The sequence below is a fragment of the Amphiura filiformis genome, chromosome 6 (genome assembly GCF_039555335.1).
Source record: "Amphiura filiformis chromosome 6, Afil_fr2py, whole genome shotgun sequence".
Classification (NCBI taxonomy): domain Eukaryota; kingdom Metazoa; phylum Echinodermata; class Ophiuroidea; order Amphilepidida; family Amphiuridae; genus Amphiura; species Amphiura filiformis.
In genome coordinates, this window is record NC_092633.1 from 66,317,151 (window position 1) to 66,332,535 (window position 15,385).

The 15,385-nt window shown below is 35.6% G+C and overlaps 1 long non-coding RNA gene across 1 annotated transcript; it reads right to left on the reverse strand.

Moving 5' to 3' along the window:
• Positions 1 to 1,902: 1,902 nt before the first annotated feature.
• LOC140155857 (uncharacterized) lies at positions 1,903 to 13,385 on the reverse strand. The gene is made up of 3 exons (XR_011859436.1): positions 13,115 to 13,385; positions 6,058 to 6,138; positions 1,903 to 2,612 (listed from the first exon to the last, which is right to left on the reverse strand). It is a non-coding gene; the product is annotated as an uncharacterized lncRNA (long non-coding RNA).
• Positions 13,386 to 15,385: the final 2,000 nt, after the last annotated feature.

Sequence of the window (15,385 nt, forward strand, 5' to 3'; positions counted from 1 at the left end):
TGTATAGTATATCGCGAAAATTACGGTGTATTTATATTGGGTCTAACATTTGTCTAATGAGACTGAAGAACAAAATGAGTCCAACTTGGATTGCAGTACAAACCCCCAAAATGGCACATCCGAACACTTATGGTAAATTTATTTTTTTAGTAGATGCACTATTTAATCCTGCACATTATGACACCCAATTGCATTCAATGTGACCTCAAGAAGTAAAGTTAGACAAAGGTCCAGTTTTAAAAGTGACAAACTGGCCTGTACAAGGCGAAAAGATTCCAGCCCCAATTTATTTAGGGCATTAAGGAATCGGATAGCAACGTTTTCACAGTATTTTTGTCGAATTGCATTCTGAATACGAGGAATGTCTTTCTGATATCAAAAATTTAGATTTTTGAAATTTGCGCATTTGCGCATTGTACAAATTTTATGGCAAATTATTAAAATGTGATACTTGATGTTTAACAGTCCTCGAAGTAAACTTTATTAATCTAATGATAATGTACTTAAAGTGTATGTAGCTGGGATGAAAAGCCGATCATCAAATGAAATATTTGACATTTCATTTTGACGATATACATTTTTTCCCAAAAAGACTTAATTAATAATTATTTTGGTATTTTTAGAAAAAAAAATCTATATCTTCAATACGTTGTCTTTATTTCTTGAGGTCTCATTGGATTCCATGGGTTATGCAGGATTAGATAGTGCATATATATTAAAAAAAGAAATACCTGAGATATAGCAAATTAATCTTTGTTTAAAATGTTGTTGTGGTATTCTTGATTAAGTTCATCAGGACTGTAATATTCCATAATTCAGCATTTCTTCTATACAAGTCCAATTGAAACACTTACTGTATGGGACGTTTCAAGAGCTAAGGTCTGCTCTTTTCATCAGCCAGATGATGCACTGATCTGCTTCGGTTGCCAGTTGACTTCTTGTTGGTATTGAATGAAGTAACAGTCCTACAGTATACCACAACAAACTATACCCTTTTTGCATATACATTTGTAGGATTTTCCGACTCGACCAGTCTTTAAATACTTTGTGGAGGAATTTCTTTCAAGTAATTTCCTGGTCATTTTTCGGGCTGAAACTAGTATAGGAATATTTTAAGTACGGATTTTTAATTCTCACTGCACGGATTTTTATTCTCACTGCACGAACGTGCCAGGATGTACGTTAAAATAGCCCCTGGCCCAAGCTTTTTGTAAACTATAGGTTCTACTGTAAGATTCGAGGTTAATAGAATCGAACGTGTTATTTGACAGCATTTAGGTACGTCTAGTGTTCTGTTACTGATCACAATAACCTGCACCAATCACTATAATCCATTACACATGCATCTATCTTCCAAAAGTACGCACAATAACTTATTAAAGGTCTTTGAAAATATCCTGTAGTTCCTGTTTAGTGCCTAATTTGCATAAATCCAATATGGCCGAAGGGGTGACATTTTAAAGTTGGTCAAATCGTGATAAATCCATACCAATGTATTCCTCTAATAAGGATTCAGAAAAGTACCCGGTATAGTTTTATCCGTTTTAACTGATTACTAGTATGCAAAAGTGACCAAATTTGAACTTTTTGCCTATAAAGAACTCAAGAACTGTACATAATAATAAGCAGGTATTTTCTGAATCCTAATGATGAGTGGAAATTATACATTGGATTTTAATTTGACTAACTTTGAAATGTCACCCCTACATTGTTGGATTTATGCAATCCGAGACGAATCCTATGTTTATGTTTACACTTTTGGGAGCGTATAATATTCCATTTTAAAATACGTTATCAGGCCCGTAGCCCCCCCCCCCCCTCCCTCCTCGACAAAATGGTCTATTTTCAACGTAAAAATATTAATATGTACATTAATTAAAGAAGGTCAAAGTTACATTCGACTTTTTGGATGTAAATAAAGTGATTTATTTTATGATAAAAAGCCAAAAGGTCCGATTGTTGCAAATGCCGCATCCCAGCAAAACAATCCCGACATTCTCTGAAATTGACCGATTGAAGATAGGGATCACTCTAAATAGATTGAAATGGATTTTTGGATGAACTTCTTTTGTAGACTGATTTCATCATCCAAGTGTTGCTCATAATTTACTGTCAAATGACATGCGTTGCATATGGTTGGGATGCACCTTTTTCAAACTTTTTTAGATCGAATATTCTCAATCCATTTTTCTATTTGAAAGAATTTGTCCCTATCTTTCAGTCGGTGACAAACAATGAAAATCAATCTTTTCGGCTGATTATTCAATTGGGAAATGATGTGAAAAGATTTAACTTCAACATGTTCAATCGGTAAAGATTGAGAATCACTTGTTATACAAATGGCATACATGGCATATGTCATCGAAATCAAATATTCGATTTTACTAGACTATTCTTCTGCAAAATCAATATTATTACTTTACTGCAATGTTTGAATATTAGAATTTAATTATATCACTTGCGTAAACATTTTTAATTTTGCCAATTAACTACTAATGTGTTTGTTTCTGTCATTTCTGAAGGAAGCACGAATTAAACACTACAATATTTCTACGTTATAGCTTAAATGATACTCCTGTTGGGCTTCATTTCTGTTGGCTCAGCTGCGTAATCTGAAATGACAAAAGTTATAATAACAAATTCGATGATGATGATACTAATAGTTTACCAATGCTAATATCAACCTACTGAATATGACTTATACTACGGATAATACTAATGCAAATACCCAGGGCCGGATTTACCATAGGGCCAGATGGGCCCGGGCCCAGGGCCCCAAATTTTTGGGGCCCCCAAAATTGCCCTGTGCAGTGTGCATCTTCCATTTTAGCCGAAAAACACCATGTTTGGGGCCAAAATAGCCTAAAAATTGCAAAATTTTGCGCGCTTTACGCGCACTATTTTATATAGTAAAATTCAGTTTCAATTTGGGCTAAAATAGCCTAAAATTGAATTTTTTCGCGCGCAAATGTCCTAATAAAATCTAAAAACTTGACCACTTAAGTGAACATTCCTTCCTCACCGTGCGTTTGGGGCCCACCAAATTTTGGCCTGGCCCAGGGCCCCCCAAAAGGTAAATCCGGCCCTTCAAATACCAAACTAATACTAAACTACGATTATACTAGTATAATACAGGGTGAGTAAAGAGTGCAATAAGGATATTTAAAGAAGCCATCTTTTTGGCAAACATTTTGGCAAAATGTTTTGTCAACATTTAATAATATTATGTTAGAATACTGGCCGGCATCAACTTTTCAGAATTGTTTTCTACATGTTATTAAACGTGTACGCTCTAACTTTGGGAATTGAGCACTTTATTCAAAAGATAGTTTAACTATGAGTAAAAAGTTGTTATTACGCTCCTGTTTTTTGCAGTTGAGCACTTTCTGGCTATCTCCGACAGACAGACTGACTCTGGGATAGACTTTGGTGGCTTTGACACTATGGAATGTATATTCATTCACATTCCCAAGGGATGGTAGTCCCCCAAAGCATTTCATCAAAGAGCTTATACAATAAGATGAGACACTTCGTACAATTAACGTGCAAACGGCCTATAGACGAATCCAACGAGCCAAGTCATGGTCAGGATTTGGTCGGCCATATTTGGGTACCCGCATGCGCCAAACAGGTGTTGTGAGTACCCAATTGGGTGGATTAAACCCGCTTAAAATTCGATGTTAGATTCTTTTGTGTTGTAAACTGTCATCATTCTTTTGTCTACGTGTAACACGGGTGATAGAATGCAGTTTATAATACCCTTCAAGGCCGCATCATCCCACATTTTAGGTGGGATAGTTGGGTACCCGTCGCGGCTAATGGCTGCCATTGAGGAGCAGGAATGCGTGAAATTGGATTCGTCTATACCGATGTGAAGACAGTGCAAGAGTCACATTTGCCTAGTCTCGGGCCAGACTGTATGAACGACGAGTGTCAGGACCACATAATTAACTGATTGTGTAGGAGACTAGCACGAGAGTCGCATTTTCTGTGCTCAGACTAGCTCCGGAGTGTCGCGGGCTTGATTTCATCGTGTCGTCCCGTCTGACTCTGACGATTGCCATCCAGGCATGAAACTCAACAGTAACGACTACCTATTCTGACAGGTCTGTTCTTTGAATTTTTATATACCCTTATGTAATCCGACATTTGATCAATATCTGTAAACAATGGTAAAACGTTAACTGTGTTTGCTGGGTAAGAGTCAACAGTTAAGAAGTCAATTAATAATAAGTGGGTTTTGTTTAATTTTACTTTTTCATTTCGGCTTATAAACGGATGGAGAATCTTTCTGAATCAATTGTTACTAATAATATTTCATATTTTTGACAAAGGATAGCAAAATTAAAATTTGACCGAAAACTTACGTATACTCAGTAGCGTAGCCAGCTCGGGGAGGGGGGGTTAGTCGTTACTGTTGACATCGATACTAATACTTATACTATACTAATGTTAATATTAATACAATAATACTTATACTAATACTTTTGATACTGCTAATACTGATTCTAATACTTATACTAATAGCTACTATTGGTATTATACTGATGAGTACTAATATTGATACTGACACTAATACTGAAGTCGTGTTCACACGGTCGGACTTAAGTGAGTTATTACCGATAATAAGTGATTTATAACCGGTAATAAGTGATTTATAACCGGTAATAGTGACTTATTACCGGTAATAAGTGACTTAAGTCCGACAGTGAGAACAAGACTATGTATTAATACATGTACTAATATTAATATAGTCCTACTGCTTTACTTAAGTCGTGTTCACACAGTCGGACTTAAGTCACTTCTTACCGGTAATAAGTCACTTATTACCGCTAATAACTCACTTATGTCCGACCGTGTGAACACGACTTTATCTTGCATAATATTAGTATGTAGCCACAATTCGCTGGCGAAGTGATGTAATAATCGGATTACCTACCATAGCAATAGGTGAAAACAATTTTTGATTATATTGCGCTCTCACTACCACGTTGGCGCGGTACCATTGAACCATTGTGATGTACCCTGAGTAATTTAATTTGATTATTTGTCTTTGTTTACAAAATTAGAGTTATTTCATGAGTGATGACATGTCTGGGAATTCCTCCTCTGCATCAACTTTATCAAAAACAAATTGAATCATATCTAACTTTAGATCATATGGGAATCCCCTCAGGAAGCGATGTCACGTGAAAGGTTAATGTTATAATTAATGCTTGGGAATTTCCAAGATTACATCATGTGTTGTAAAATAGCAATTGGCTATTAAAATAATGGGATTTCCCAGTGCTTGGTATATAAGAAAATGTAAACATAATTCTTCACAGTTGAATGTTGTTCTGGGCTAGCTAATGTGCTTACAGTCCAATTCTCCCAAAGAAAGAAAATTGCGAACCATAAATATTTTATGTAGTCAATGTAGGCCTACTACTACCTGCCAGTGTTGTCGGAGAAGATCTAGTTTACGTCAAAGTGCGTACCTCTTCCAAGAAAGGAAATTATATTCTTCTGTCGACTTTGTCTATAACTGGTCTTTACATGTAGCTCTATGGAGAGAGTGCCCGTTAAGGGCGCTATAACCCCCATTTTAGGAACAAAAATGTGATTTTGAAAAAACTGACTCGTGCAATTTTCTAAAATATTCAGAGTATGTAGTATGAACATGTAGAAATATAATCAAGTAGTTGCCCTACCTGCTCTTCTCCGAAAAAATAAAAAAAGTCCTATACCTCAATGATAATGAAACCTAGGTGGGTAATAAGTGACTTAAGTCCGACCGTGTGAACATGACTTCAAAGACCTGGATTGCAATTCTACAGAATACGCATTATTATGCTGATCACCCTGATCACTCGCACCTGTAAGAGTGCAACCTGCTTGTAGTGAAGCGTGTTAGCGTGATATAATCAAAATTGTTTTCACCTATTGCTACTATCCGATTATTACATCACTTCGCCAGCGAATAAACGAAACGAAATCTTAAGCCACCCGAACGCGGTCCAACCCTCAGTCATAGTATGCTCAGTAAACGGCTAAACAAAAAATATGTATAATTACCTTCTTCGATGTCATTAAACTTCAAGCAACTTCTGTGCATTTTGCTCAGCTCTCAGTTTCTCGAACAAATCAGCAGACAGGCTGCAGTGAATAACAAAGAAATAAAACGAATTCTTTCAACAAGACATTACAGTTATATCTATTGGTTATGCAGAGATAGCAGTTTACCTCCTGCTTAAAAATGTGCGTGTCCTGTTTGGAAACAAACCTTACCAGCGAGGTATGTGAACTTTTACATCGTGGCAAAGTTATGTAAACCAACGCCGAAGGCGCGTATCAACGGTATAGCGGTATGACGCTCTGGCAGTAAACGCTCTGACATAACAGATCCAGATCCGGTTCTTTGTTGTACATTATTACATCTGGACAGATCTGGTGATGGCTTAGTTGTTGAATGTGGGAGCTGAGGTCATCCTCAAGGATACCTATGATGCGAATACCCTCCTGGATTCCAATTGGCGTTTGACCACTCCTTGCAGAGCTTGCATATTCCGAGCGTACCATGCATAGTTGTGAATTACTGTCCGGCCCAGCAAACAAAAGCCGTTTCGACATGCATCATTCGCAGAAGGTTAGAAAAGATTGCCAGAAAACGGTTAAATGTCGTGATAAGTGTTTACAAAATGTGTTTTCATACAAAACATTCTAAAACGTTTTCATGGCCTTTATGTAACCAACCCAAAATGTTATTAAAACTTTTTCACACAAATCAAAACCCCAAAATAGTCACCTATTTGAAACGATTTAAAAACGTTTTGTGTTTGCTGGGTATGAGTTGATTCGAGATAGGGACAGCTCGTTGAAGCAGCCCAAGACGTTGGCTTGTTTTTTAGCCATTTGGTGACTACGGGTGTCCAGGACGAGTCTTTGCTGACTTTGCTATACGTTCCAAGTATAGGTCGACGCTGTCGGCTGCTTCTATTATTGTTCTAGCAGGGCAGAGCAGGGGTAGTATCTCCGATTTGAGATTGCGTTCGTCTTGCACTTAGCAGCGCCAAACAGCACATTCTATGAGGTCAAGCGGTAGATCGCCTCAAGATGGATTTAATGAAAGAGATTAGCGTGACGTCGTTAGCGAAAGGATGGTTGGGTTCGTAAGTCCTCGAATGTAATGTCATTCTTGAAGAAGGTGAGCAGGAGAGAACCAATGATGGATCCTTGAGGAACATCTGAATTTATTGGCTTCATATGTAAATTATTCTTTTTATAATAAAATTTCATTTTTTCATTATTAGAGAAATATATATTCATAAGTTCTCTACTTTACGAATGATGTTTTTATAATGATTTTGTGAGACCAACAACTTCTGCACCTGTCAACTTCTGTTCTATATGTTATAACGTTAACACCGAAGAATTAAGTCTTGTACTTATGGTTTTGGTCACGTTGTTTCCTATTATCCTGCCTAAGCTCTTGACTGACATCATTATCGATATCTTTGTTTCTACCCTTTGTTAGCAACTTAACATTTGTAGAAAGCATTTTCGGTTTCATTTCAGTTTGAGAAACAGAAAGAGAAACAGACGGGAGAGAGCATTGAAAGTGGAACGGGAAGGGGGAGGAGAGCTCGAAAATTGAGTAGAATAGTGTTTAGGGTAGAGGAGATATCGAATGTAGGGGAGGCAAGGAGGGGGAGAATACTTGGGACGGGGAAGAGGTTTCATACTCCTTAGTGTCATGGATCATTTTCCCTGATTTACAGCCCAATCGGATTTTCAACACTGAAAACTTTAAATGAGTTAGCCATTTGTATTAATTGTTTCAATTTGTTGCGCAATCTGGAATTGTGTATTACCATATACCATAATTATAGCATAGTTTCATTTTCACATTGCATTATGGGAAACATTCCACTACAGGAGACTGGTCCAAACTTGAATATTTCTTGGCCCAGATTCTTGGTACAGCCCAAGACTGTACGGGGAGGGAGTGGAAGGGGGATACAAAAATAATACCCTTAAATATACCACTTTTATGATCAAAGACAGCTTGACACAGCTAATATAATAGCCTGATTAAATATTTCCACGATTATCCCCTGCTTTGATTTTTCAGTTAAAATAGTCTAACACGGATTAATCTTCTGTTTCGTTTGTTTTTGTTGTCACTTTTGATCATCGTATACGCGTAATGCATTTAAGGATGAAATGGGCTTCTTGCATCAAACGCACTTCATCTATGCGTAAGAATTAATGAGTTTGGTGATCCATGGAACTCTTTGAGAACAATTCTTCTTGTATGTATGTCTGATAATGTCTCGTATTAAATAAAATAATAAAACTTCTTAATTTATGGAATTTATGGAACCGACTTTGATAATGGAATTGTGAAGGATGTAAAAAGAAAAATAATGATGATGAATTACGTAGGTAATTGAGAGATGATAACCTGGATGTTCATATGACATATTTTAACACTAAAATCGGTGTCTTTGCAAACGTGTTTTAACACTTTACAAGCTAATCGGGCACGTTGGATTGATGGAGCTTTCTTATCCACTATTTGCTCATTGATTACCGAGGAGGGCAAGGGGGGGGGGGGTCTTAAAAACAATGATATATCCAATTTATGTAATTTGTGCACATTCCTCGCTGTTAAAATATGTTGAAACTGACGATGCACCAAAAACTGGGCATGTTAGGGGGCATCCATGTATACACTCGTTACCATAACGCAAGAAACGTATTAAACCTACACTGCATAAACAGTGTTTAGAAAGTGAAGGCAAGAACGTGTTTAGAAACGTTATTGTATAGAATATGGATGTGAGATGTTTAGAAATTAAACACCATCACTGACCAATGTTCAGAAGTTTGACACACGATGTTTAGCTTCTAAACGTGTTTACAAAGTGAAGGCAAAATTGTGTTTAGAAAAGTGTTTAATTTCTGACACTGTTTTTGCAGTGTACTGAAATAATAATGCAATTTCAGAATTCCCTGGATTTTGTCTGTATGATTGTCCTATTCGTCAGAATGTGACTGATTCTTGACATGCTCGAAAAAAATTAAGATTGAGAATGGACGTTTGTCATACGTTATAACTGCAGGGCCCACCATTCAAGTATCATTAGCAAATCTGTGAGAGTAGGGGAGGATCTAGGAAAGGAATAGGAGTTTGCTTCTATCCCCATAATTGTTGTATGTATAGACGAATCCAATTTCACGCATTCCTACACCTCAATGGCAGCCATATTTGGGTCCCCGTCTGCTCCATCTCACCTAAAATGTAAAATGATGCGGCCTTGGAGGGTATTTTAAACTACATTCTATCACCCGTGTTTAACGTAGACAAAAGAATGATGACAGTTTACAACACAAAAGAATCTAACATCGAATTTTAAGCGGCTATAAGTCCACTCAATTGGGCAGTCACAACGGCAGTTTGGTGCTGCGGGGACCCAGTCAATGGCCGACCAAATCCTGACCATGACTTGGCTCGTTGGATTCGTCTATACTGAAGCCGATAATTATATCCTTTTGCTATGCATGTTTTTTGTGTATATTTGAAAGTTTTCCCCACTGATATGATTATAGTAGGTCTAACTACACGAGCTAGCACTTCGCACAGAAATGGATACGGAAGTGTTACTGAGAACCCGCATTACAACAGTACACACTTGGGGTAAGTGACGGAATAGAATTATAGGTATAAATTGGATTCTTACAACGAAAATAGTATATAGTTAATTAACAACATGCGACTGATCTGAATTAAATATCCATGCTCATCGCATAAACCGTCATGATGCCAAAACGAGAGTACCTCAATCTATGGGTAATACTGCATCTTTTTTTAACGGGACACTTGGTGGATTTATGACAAGAACGAAAAACATATTTTACAGAGTTAGGTACCTTATAAACATCTACCAAAAAAGCTCAAAAAGTAATTACCCCCTTTAAATAATGGCCACTATTCCTAAACGATTAATCGTAGGCCAAATTTGGGCTATGCAGTCGAAGCAGAATTTATTTCTGCGCATTATGACACCTCATCTGAATGGTCCCAATATTGATGTCGCAGCGTACATTTTAATGACAGTAATCCAAGATTTGAAAGTTGCATTAAAATCCTATTGCCTTGTATTCAGTATCCGTTGAAGAAAATATGTTCAGTTCTCACTGGATTATTCTTTTTGTTTCATTCATTTGGAATGGATTAAAACATGTGATAATCAATAACAATTGCATTATTCTTATCAGTGATCATTATTCACGTAATGTCAAATTGAAACATGAACATGATGAAGATCTTTTTTGACCAGGTCCCAAATGGCCTACAATGGTACGTTGTCCTTTTAGTGTAAAAGTTAGATTCAAATTTTACTGATTGCGAGGTCTTCCACTTCTTGTGACCTTCTTGGTCACAGAAAACTTCGATTTTTTAAAATTGATTATCACATGTTTTAAAATTTAAATGTTTGCGTTATTTCTAATTATAAAGATGCCGCAAATAAAAATAAAATAAATGAAGCTATTCGATAATTTATATCATCATAAAAGAAATATAAGAAAGTGAGCTGCTAAAAAGGGCTAAACTGCTAAACTATTGTTTGGAAATAAAGTCACAACACAATTGTATTTTCATATTAAGCACAAAGTCACATATTAAACAAACGAAAATCACATTAAGACTATTTGGTTTGGAGTGATAATCACGATAGTATAATATATATATAGTTAGGCCTCATCTGCTCAAAAAGGGTTTGTCTCAGGAAAACATGGGTTATTTTTGTTATTTTTTCACAAACTTAGTAGGCCCCTGCGCAATACGCTAAACAAAAAATTATTGCTTTTTGGCCCACATTCTTGTCTGAAACATGGAAAATTAATACGCTACATACAATTCAAATTTTAAAAGATATGCGAGCATTTTTCTAAACCAACCCATTTTGGGGCTTAAGAAAATCATAATTATATACTTATGATCTATATCTACGTTATATGCCACACACATCTCGCATTTGTGACTAACACCACTGACGAATACTACTACGAAAGTCAGAAGGAAAATCTTGGCGTACAACCCAACCATGCCAACCATTTTCAAAACTTATTTTCAAATTTTACTGATTGCGAGGTCTTCCACTTCTTGTGACCTTCTTGGTCACAGAAAACATCGATTTTTTTTTATTGATTATCACATGTTTTGACCTCCAAATTCACGAAATAAGAAAAATAATCCAATGAGTGCCGAAAACATTTTCATCCATGGATACTGAATACAAGGCAAACACTTTGTAGCAAACTGAAACTCCATCAAAGAGTTGTTCCCATATGATTTTTTTGGCACTGATTACAAAAAATAAATAAAAGTTATTAAGCTGAATTCTGTCGACGGAGTGGTCAAATTTTGACAAATTCGAAAAATGTTAGTTGAGTTGCAACAACATAGGCCTAATGGTTGAGTTACATCAAGTTGTTTAAGTTTCCTGAACTGTTGAATTGTAGCAAGTTATAGATTCTCTAAGTTGACAAAATCAAAAAAGTTGAGGCAACATGTTACCTAAAATAATCAAGTTATGTCAACGAAATCCTGACTTTCCTTTTTTTACCTTAGCCAAATGGCATTGGGCTAAGGGTCTCTTTTTCTTAGGTTCTGATTCTTTCTTTCTTTCTTTCTTTCTTCTACCAATCATATAATGAGCCATCGTAGCCATATGCGTTTGTCAATTTTGACGAAATTTGGTTATTATGACCATTGGGTGGTGCCACAAATGTCATGTGAAAATGTCTGGCGCAATTGTCATGTCAAGGTCATTATAGCTCAAAACGTGTTTTTCACTTAAAATGCTACTCATTCCCCATATTACATAGCACCGTGACATCACTTGCACACATGCATCGTCTTTAGCCAGTGTCTAAAAGTTGTACACAGAATTAGGGTCAAAGGTCATTTAGGGGTCATTTCCGGCATGTAACCAAATACCTTAAATCGGCCATCGTAGCCATATGCTTTTTGCCATGTTGACCATAGTTGAGCACCAGGACCATTGGATGGTGCCACAAATGCCACGTGATCATTTGCGGTCAAAGTTCCTCCACCTACCGACAATGACCAAAAACGTAATTTTCACTAAAATTGACTAGGGGGGCCCTATGTCCCCCCCACCCATGATAGATTTGCACACACAGCAAAGATATATAGTCCTTACAAGCCCATTGTGGTTCAATGAGCCAAAAAAAAAAAAAAAAGTAAAGAAAGTAAGTCATAATTTACTGTCAGATTGTAAAAGTACTGCAAGCTCGGGTTTTGACAATGAATAACTAATCGTATTGGCATAAAACAATGCAATGTTGTCTTTTAGTTCAAAAGAACGTTTTGTTAATTAATTGCCTCAAGAAATTGTTGAAAAAGAATTGATGAAAATGACGTTACAAATCATATCATGACAAGAAGGTGAACAATATTTCTAACTTTCCGTGTCGTCTAAATACCAAACGATTACACTTATAAGCTCCTATGGATTATTGTGTTTTCACAAATTTATGATGTAAAATTTAAATGTTTGCGTTATTTCTAATTATAAAGATGCCGCAAATAAAAATAAAATAAATGAAGCTATTCGATAATATATCATCATAAAAGAAATATAAGAAAGTGAGCTGCTAAAGGGCTAAACTGCTAAACTATTGTTTGGAAATAAAGTCACAACACATTGTATTTTTACAATTATATTAAACACAAAGTCAAATATTAAACCAACGACAATCACATCAATTGGTTTGGAGTGAAAATCATGATAGTATTTAGGCCTCAAAAAGGGTTTGTCTCAGGAGAACATGGAAAGCAACAAAGTGTGTTATTGTTGCTATTTTTCACAAAATTAGTAGGCCCCTGCGCGCGCAATGCACTAAACAAAAGATTATTGCTTTTTGGCCCACATTCTTGTCTGAAACCTGAAAACTAATGCGCTACAATTTAAATTTAAAAAAAACATGCGAGCTTTATTCTGAGACAATCCATTTTGGGCCTAAGAAAACCATAATATATACTTAGTAATATTGAATTCACTTTTAAAATGAAAAGAGTAGAAAAAGGTATCGTGCCTACCGTGATCTTTTCCCCAAAAATGCCGAGACCTCTCCTAAATTGCAAACACCGGCTGCATTTACACAATGATCTATATCTATGTTATATGCCACACACATCTCGCATTTGTGACTAACACCACTGACGAATACTACTACGAAAGTCAGAAGGAAAACCTTGGCGTACAACCCAACCATGCCAACCATTTTCAAAACTTATATGATGTCTTTTTGGTTCTGCTGTGATCGAGTGCGCGAGCAAGCACGTTTGAAATGAAGTGATGAATTGAAAGCATTAAGTATGTTTAGCTGATTAAATACTTTTTTTAGCATTAATTGTGTGTATAGCAAATCATATATTCTGTTGTCAAATTATTAAATAGAAACAATGCTGATGATGGCACCAAATCATACCACGTGTCTACAAGACAACTTTCCCTCCATACTAAGCAGTAGCACTTCGCACATAAATGGATAAGGAAGTGTTAATGAGCAAAGCATATTACACAGTACACACACCTAGAATAAATGCCGGAATGAATATATTATTATAACATGTATAAATGGGATTCTTACATCTTAAATTAATATATTTAATTAGCAACATGCGACTGATCTGAATTAAAAACCCATTACCACGTAAAGGAGACAAGTAATATAGGGCCTATATATTTTTGAGTTTGATGTGTTTGCAGTATTATTATGCCTATGCATGCATCAGTTTGCGTTTTACATATTTACAGTAGCTTGAGCTCATTTATCATATTTCATATTTTAATAGATCATATGAGATCATCAAGGTGAGGAAGATCCATAGAACAGTGTACATATTAAAGGCCCATTCAGTGATTTGCTCATCCGGACGATCGTAAAAATCGGATTTTGGTATCTTTGTCATTGTCATAGATGTGTTAACATAGCCTGCGAGTGGTTCAGCCGAAAGCCGTGTATTTAAGACAAAATAAGACATTTTACATAAATCTGTAATTTAGATACTAACAGTATCTAAATTTAGCTACATGTATTTGAATGGGATTTCAACTTCGTCGGTATAGCTGTTTTCTTTGTTTTTTGCCAAATTTGTCATTTCAAAAATACCAAATGACTTATCCTTAACTTTTAAGCAATATTTATAAACAATTTTAATTTTTTTACACTTGCGCTGGGATCACTGAATGGGTCTTTAACCATACACTCCAAAAACTGTGTTTTACCGTAAACACATTACCTTCACTTTGTAAACATGTTTAGAAGCTACTCCTAAACATCAATGTTCAATGGGTAAAGATTATCTACCAATACTCTTAACATGTTTGATATTTAAACACTTTTACAAAGTGAATTCAGAGATGTTTTTAGAAAAGTGTTTAAATGCTAAACACTTTTTGCAGTGTACAGCGCTATATAGGAAGATTGTACAAAACATGAGATCTACGAAATGAATAATAATGAGCATTATAAAGCACTTTTGAATTAATGCATGTATCTTCTTTGACACCCTCAAAATATGAACGAGTTGTGTAAGAAGTACTTGCGTTCAATTTTAGCGTCAAGTTGCTTGTTGTGTTTAGTTTGAGTGGTGGTGATCATGATAACAAAGTCCATTTTGAGATCTCATTATTAATTTGTAAACCGCTAATTATAGCAACATTTCCAAATTCTCAGATTTGTAAAATGTGTAATTATTTAGTTAGCATTTCAAAGTCATATTATGAATAAAAAATAATCCCATCTTTTATAAAAGGTTATTATTATTATCATTATTATTATTGAAACAAGATAACTATAATACACTTACACAGCCATGTAAAGAGTACAATTACTGATATTACTCACAAATCTCGGCAATTTGGGCTCTGTCGTTTAGCATAATGCACTGGAAAAAAGTGATATCATCTCCGATATTTACATCTTTGTTTAAAATGGGTAAAATTCCAATTCGATGGATTTATGACAAGGAAAAAACCCATATTTTACGGGATTTTAGATAATGTTTGATAATGTTTGATAAAAAGGAAACCACACTCGAACAAATTTGAAAAAGAAAGAACAACAACAATACCAAAACGTTATGGCTTTATTCCATTAGCATTATTAAAACGTGCACATATTTTTCGCTCAGTTTCTAAAATATACTATATAACTTGTTATTATATATTTTGCAAAATATTTGTGGTTTTTGTCCATTGTTTTTTGTTTTAAATAAAAACGTGGCAGGTCAAAAATTGGCAGGTCAAATTATTAGCGTCACTAATATTATCTGCATGTCCGTGTCACTGACAACACAATGTAT